The following is a 6,000-nucleotide window of genomic DNA, read 5'->3' on the forward strand; positions in this document are numbered from 1 at the left end:
CCAGCTCTGCCAGCAAGCGGCGAGGACCTCCACAGGTGGGCCACAGCCTTGTGGCCCGAGGCCTTCACATAAGGGTGACCCTCTGAGCTGGTCTCATGCTGGCCCTCAAATGTGTCTCTGTGTGCCACGGAGTGGGAGAATTTCATACAGATCATCCAGAAGAACGATTAGGAAAAGCCCCACACAGCTTTGGGCCCTGCAATGTGGGGAGAGCATCCTGCATGGTCTGCTGGGCCCAGTGTAACCCCAAGACCCTCAGGTTGTGGGGGGCATGGGGACCAGAGAGAGATGGTGGGAGAGGCTGACCCGCACTGCTGGGTCACAGAGAGATGGCGGGAGAGGGCAACCCACGCTGCTGGGTCACAGAGAGATGGTGGGAGAGGCCGACCCGCACTGCTGGGTCACAGAGAGATGGCGGGAGAGGCCGACCTGAGATGCTGGGTCACAGAGAGATGGCAGGAGATGGCAACCCGCGCTGCTGGGTCACAGAGAGATGGCGGGAGAGGGCGACCTGAGATGCTGGGTCACAGAGAGATGGTGGGAGAGGCCGACCTGAGATGCTGGGACCAGAGAGAGATGGTGGGAGAGGCCGACCTGAGATGCTGGGACCAGAGAGAGATGGTGGGAGAGGGCGACCCGCGCTGCTGGGTCACAGAGAGATGGCGGGAGAGGCCGACCTGAGATGCTGGGTCACAGAGAGATGGTGGGAGAGGGCGACCTGAGATGCTGGGACCAGAGAGAGATAATGGGAGAGGCCGACCTGAGATGCTGGGACCAGAGAGAGATGGTGGGAGAGAGCAACCCGCGCTGCTGGGTCACAGAGAGATGGTGGGAGAGGCCAATCTGAGATGCTGGGACCAGAGAGAGGTAGTGGGAGAGGCCGACCTGAGATGCTGGGACCAGAGAAAGATGGTGGGAGAGGCCGACCTGAGATGCTGGGACCAGAGAGAGATGGTGGGAGAGGCTGACCTGAGATGCTGGGACCAGAGAGAGATGGTGGGAAAGGCTGACCTGAGATGCTGGGACCAGAGAGAGATGGTGGGAGAGGCCGATCTGAGATGCTGGGACCAGAAAGAGAGAGTGGGAGAGGCCGACCTGAGATGCTGGGACCACCAAGAGATGGTGGGAGAGGGCGACCCGTGCTGCTGGGTCAAAGGCAGAGGCTGAAAGCCATGGGCAGCCTTGAGAAGCTGGAAGCGTGGAGGGCAGCTGTGTGCCTTCTCTCCTGGAGCCTCCAGGAAAGGGGCCGGGCAGAGGTGGCGACAGGGAGAGTACACCGGGCACCCGCACCCTGAGAGAAAGGGAGATGCTTTAAAAAGCGCCAACTGGCTGAATTCAGAGGGAAATAGCATCACAGTTTGCAAAAAGTGATGTCTCTCCTAGTAAATTTCACATATATTTACACTGCACCGATGGAAACAAGACTCATTGTCAATTATAATAATCCGCATTTGTGCTCCCAGCAGCGTTGGCAAAGTGCGTTAAGGTGCATTATGTTATCCGGGCCTAGAAGCAGACGTCGGTGCAGGCGCTGCTGTTGCTGTTTTAGAGACGGGTCGGGCGCTGCGGCCCCGTGGGGGCAGGCGGTTCTCAAGCTCACCTGCGCTGCTGAGAGGGAATGGCAATTTTCTCACTTTTTATGTCACCGCATCTCAGGGTTTGCAGGCAAAAGTCAGCAGACTCACCCTCTATGATGAAAAGCAGGGATCGTTTCAACGCTGAACTCAGTGCACTCTCCAGGTCTTAGAAGTGATGAAAATGTAAGTCCCTGAAACTGCCTCGCTTGGCGCTGAGTGACAACCCAGGAAAGCCCTCCCTACAGGGTAACTGCGGGACAAAGCGGCGCCTCCTCTCGCGGGCAGGCGGCTGGCTGAGCCCCCAGGCACACGTCCGGGCATCCTCTCCCTCTAAGCACAAAGACGCCCCCGGCCCGCCCCAGCCCCTTCACCTGCCACTGATTAGGGGACCAGCATCCAGCCCGGGCCCTGTGCAGTGCCGCCCGCCATCCTCCTGCATTAGCATACTCCTAATTGATTAAGTGGATGATTGATTATTGGACCCGTGCGGTCTGCTTTCCAGACCCGTTGGCTGGGAATGGAAAGCCACGCTCGGCCCTCGGATGCAGCAGAAGCCCCCTGCCCCGTCCGCTCCAGGCTGCAGAGCCGAGGTGATTGGCGCCAGGCTGCCCACCCCGCCTGCCCCAGCAAGTGCGTCGCGCCCCCATGGTTTCTGCTGTTTGCATGTCAGGTCCCGGCAGGAAGCTGCAGTCCGACGTTGCTCAGCGTCCAGCAAGGGGCCGCCCAGATCCCATCTTCCACAGACCCCCTCTGAGCCCCTCGTTCCCTCAAACCCGCAGGAGCCAACTCTGCCCCTGCACAGCTCCACGGCCCCAGGCTGCTTCCCGCTACTGCAACAGACGACCACAGGTCACATAGGCCAGAGCCCGGCACGGCTTCTTGGGTGACACTCAAGGGGTCCTGACCCAGCACCCGTGGGCGCACCCTTATTTGGAAATTGGGCCTAGTCTGGAGTGATCATGAGGCCACGTGATACGGGCGTGCCAGTCTCACCAACGTGTGTTTTCACGGGCACCACAGAGTCTGTTTTCTATGGGTGGGGCAGCGGTGTACATATCCCTCTTAATACCGGTACGGGTACGGCCAGGGAGGCGGCAGAACGTAGACAGAACCCGGGTACTGAGAGACCGGTGCCGCCCCCCCGCTGTCCACACAGCCCGGGCCTCGGGCAGAACCAGCAGGACTTTTATTCCTCACCCTGCACGCCGCCGTCCACCTCCTAGGCCAGCGTGCTTCTTCTGAGTGCAGCTGGGTCTCCTCCCGGGAGATCTGGTGGCTCCAGCAGCGTGGGTGCTGGGAACAGGACCAGCCTCGCCGGCGGACAGTGTGGACGCCTGAGGGCAGACCCTGGACCACTCTCTCCCCGGGGGTCTCCGTTCCCGCCTCCAGGGAGCTGCGAACGCTCCTTCTGGGACACCTGTTGGCAAGAAACCAGTTCAATTGTCTCACTTCCAGAAACGATTCTGTGTTTTGACAGAAGCTTTCTGGCAACAGAACTCAGCCAAGAGGATGTCTGTGGGCGGCCCTTCCAGGGGCGTGGCCAGGCAGGTGGGCGGCCCTTCCAGGGGCGTGGCCAGGCAGGTGGGCGGTCCTTCCAGGGGCGTGGCCAGGCAGGTGGGCGGTCCTCCCAGGGGCGTGGCCAGGCAGGTGGGCGGCCCTCCCAGGGGCGTGGCCAGGCAGGTGGGCGGCCCATCCAGGGGCGTGGCCAGGCAGGTGGTCTGCCTTTCCAGGGGTGTGGGCAAATGGGTGGCCCTTCCAGGGGCGTGGGCAGGTGGGCGACCCTTGGGGGGCATGGGCAGGTGAGTGGACCTTCAGGGGCGTGGCATGTGCAGGTGGGCGGCCCTTCCAAGGGCGTGGCCAGGCAGTTGGGCGGCTCTTCCAGGGACATGGGCAGATGGGCCACCCTTGGGGTGCATGGGCAGGTGAGTGGCCCTCCGGGGCCGTGGCTCAGGCAGGCGGGCAGCCTTTCCAGGGACATGGCGCTGGCAGGTGGAATCTGTTGTCTAGGCAGGTGGACCTGGGCACTCCCGGGCCTGCTCCTGTGTGGGGGCCGCCCTGGACAGGCCGGTCAGAGTCCATTCCACAGTTAAAGCTCGAACTTCCCGAAAGAGGCAGCTCTTCTCAGGACAGGCCACGACTCCTGCAGGCTGGGCTGTGGGGCTCCCAGATAACCCCACAGCCTGCTGACCGGCCGTCAGGAAACGGGGGCAGGGCACCCGCCTGGCCTCGCTCCCTCCCCACCGGGGGGTCTTCATTAGCCCCCCGTGGAGCACAACCAGCCTGCAGGCCTGACCCCTGACTCCCACTCATTCTTCCACAGATTAATTCCCCAAATTGACAAATTAAGGGGCGCGGTGTGCCCAGGGTCACAGTCACACTGGGTTCTGGTCAGCATCAACCTGGCTTTAAAGAGGGTTTGGACTGAGGGGAGGAGGAGCCCAAACAGACCCCAGGCTCCGAGGGGAGGCAGAGGCAGGGCGTTCTCAGAACTCAAGGGACCGAACTCAGCAGGCCAGGCCGTGCTGCAGCTATGCCTAAAGCACCCTGCCTGGCGTGGCTGCGGGTCCCTGGACGTGTGAGAGGCCTCCCAGGAGAACCTGACAGGTACAAAGCTTGGGCTTAGGACTAGGGTGCTATTGCCCGGGATAAGACTTTGTATTTGTATAATATTTTGCAAAAATCTATCATTTGATCCCCACAGCCTCTAACACAGTGAGGATGGCAGAAATTACCATCTCCACTTTTTTTTTTTTTTTTTTGAGACAGTCTCACCCTGTCACCCGGGCTGGAGTGCAGTGGGGCAATCTCAGCTCACTGCAACCTCCACCTCCCGGGTTCAAGTGATTCTCCTGCCTTAGCCTCCCGGGTAGCTGGGACTACAGGTGCACGCCACCATGCCCGGCTAATTTTTTGTATTTTTAGTAAAGACAGGGTTTCCCCATGTTAGCTAGGATGGTGTCGATCTCCTGACCTCGTGATCCGTCTGCCTTACCATCTCCACTTTTTAAATGGGGAGGCGAAGTGACTGGTTCAAGGGCACAGCCAGTTCCAGGGGGGCAAAGTTTCCTCCTGATCTCACCCCTGAGCTCATTCCTTTACCCCCAAGGCTTGCCACATACCAGGGTGTTGGGGACAGAAAGAAAGATGTACAAATTTGGCAAGAATAGTCAACCAATTCAACACTTCTTACTGAGTGCCTTCTGTGTGCAAAGGATTGCACTCACCAGCGTCTGAGGGATCCGGAAGCCCCAGATGTAGCCCCGTCCCCGGGACTTGGCAAGAGGAGGAAAGCAGGCACAGACAGCCCCTGGGGAATGCCAGGAGGGACCCCCCCACTCAGAACCCCACAGCAGGAGCTCAAGAATGCACTCTGGGGCAGGGTGGCTGGAGGGCCCTGCACTGAAGCCCACGTTGCTGGCTGGTATTGATCCCACTTGCCTGTCTTGGCCTCTGGCTCCGGTCCCCTCCCTGCTCTGCCAGAGATCCCAACACCCACAACCGTCTGTCACCCTCCCAGTGAGGCAGGAGAGCACCTGGCCCTGAGTCCCGTTTGCCCCATTTGTCCAGTGGAGCAGCCACCGGCCCTGACCTGGACCACGCGCTGGGCGCCTCCTGGCAGCCTGTTCTGCTCCCGAATGCCCCGGCTTAGTCAGTCTGGGATGTGGCCCTGGACACCGGGCTTTATGCAGCTCTGAAGTGATCCCAGCACACAGCCCAGGTCAAGCTCAGCGCTCGGCAACCATAGGCACCCAACAACGGGCTGCAGCCATCAGTAACAATGGCAGCTCCAACGCCCAGAGAACTCACGGAGCAGACACACATCAGGTACTCCAGGTACACCAGCGATTCAGGATCATCCCCATGGCAGCCCTCCTTCCTCTGAAGGATTTTTTCCCACTCTCCTCAGATGAAGACGCGGAGGCCTGAGCGCTGGGGGTCGCCCGGGGCTGCACAGCGGGTCAGAGGCCAACCCTGGGCGGAGCCAGGCCACACCCTCCCTCAAGGATTCACAGTCTCCCCAAAGTAACCGCAACGAGGGACCCTCCCATCACCAAACTTCCTTTCAGTCACTTCCGCTTGTACTAATTCTGGCCCAACCGTTCATTATATTTTTACAATTCTTATCTTGGTGTGTACTTTTTGACCCTAAAAATCCTAACTCCATTCCATCAATATTTTGTATATGCAGATTTCTAGCACAGTAAGTCATAAAATGTGCCTCTCCTGGCAACACAAAAATGTCTTCCTGTTGCTTTTAAGACCACCGACTGATGCTGCTGCCTGGATATCCACTTGCAAGCATTCCCGAGCCTCAGAACGTGAACTCGCAAACGCTCAGGCACCAGCTGTCTTAAGCCTAAATCTGCTCTCCACCAAAAGGGTGGCATTAGATGGCGTCTCATTTTACATATTTTCATTTTTA

The 6,000-nt window shown here is 59.5% G+C and overlaps 1 long non-coding RNA gene across 1 annotated transcript; it reads left to right on the top strand.

The window, feature by feature from the left end:
- The first annotated feature begins 3,321 nt into the window (after nt 1-3,321).
- Nucleotides 3,322-5,701, top strand: LOC134758692 (uncharacterized). Its single transcript, XR_010134139.1, has 3 exons — nt 3,322-3,376; nt 5,145-5,402; nt 5,485-5,701. It is a non-coding gene; the product is annotated as an uncharacterized lncRNA (long non-coding RNA).
- Nucleotides 5,702-6,000: the final 299 nt, after the last annotated feature.

Source organism: Gorilla gorilla, chromosome 5 (genome assembly GCF_029281585.2).
Source record: "Gorilla gorilla gorilla isolate KB3781 chromosome 5, NHGRI_mGorGor1-v2.1_pri, whole genome shotgun sequence".
In the NCBI taxonomy this organism is placed as follows: domain Eukaryota; kingdom Metazoa; phylum Chordata; class Mammalia; order Primates; family Hominidae; genus Gorilla; species Gorilla gorilla.